Source organism: Branchiostoma belcheri, unplaced genomic scaffold (genome assembly GCF_001625305.1).
Source record: "Branchiostoma belcheri isolate BF01 breed outbred unplaced genomic scaffold, Haploidv18h27 scaffold196, whole genome shotgun sequence".
Lineage (NCBI taxonomy): Eukaryota > Metazoa > Chordata > Leptocardii > Amphioxiformes > Branchiostomatidae > Branchiostoma > Branchiostoma belcheri.
Window position 1 is genome coordinate 235,964 of NW_017803446.1, and position 225 is coordinate 236,188.

The window sequence follows — 225 nt, forward strand, 5'->3', positions numbered from 1 at the left end:
CTATTTTAAGACAGTCAAAGATGCGTCGTGCAAAACGAAGCTGTCTTTTGACAAAAAGGTAGGGTTTACAAGGTCGGTTCTACGTGATGAATAAAGTGTAACAATACTTTAAGTCTAAGTGGTGAAAAAAGTGTAACAGTACTTTAAGTCTACGTGGTGAAAAACGTAGATCGCACGCAATAGAAGCTTTGGCTGGCAACCCCTATATATATATATATATATATA

The 225-nt window shown here is 36.0% G+C and overlaps 1 protein-coding gene across 1 annotated transcript in view; it reads left to right on the top strand.

Annotated features, from left to right (window-relative positions):
* Positions 1-225, top strand: part of LOC109468220 — a 5,055-nt gene that overhangs the window by 534 nt on the left and 4,296 nt on the right. The window lies entirely within an intron of this gene.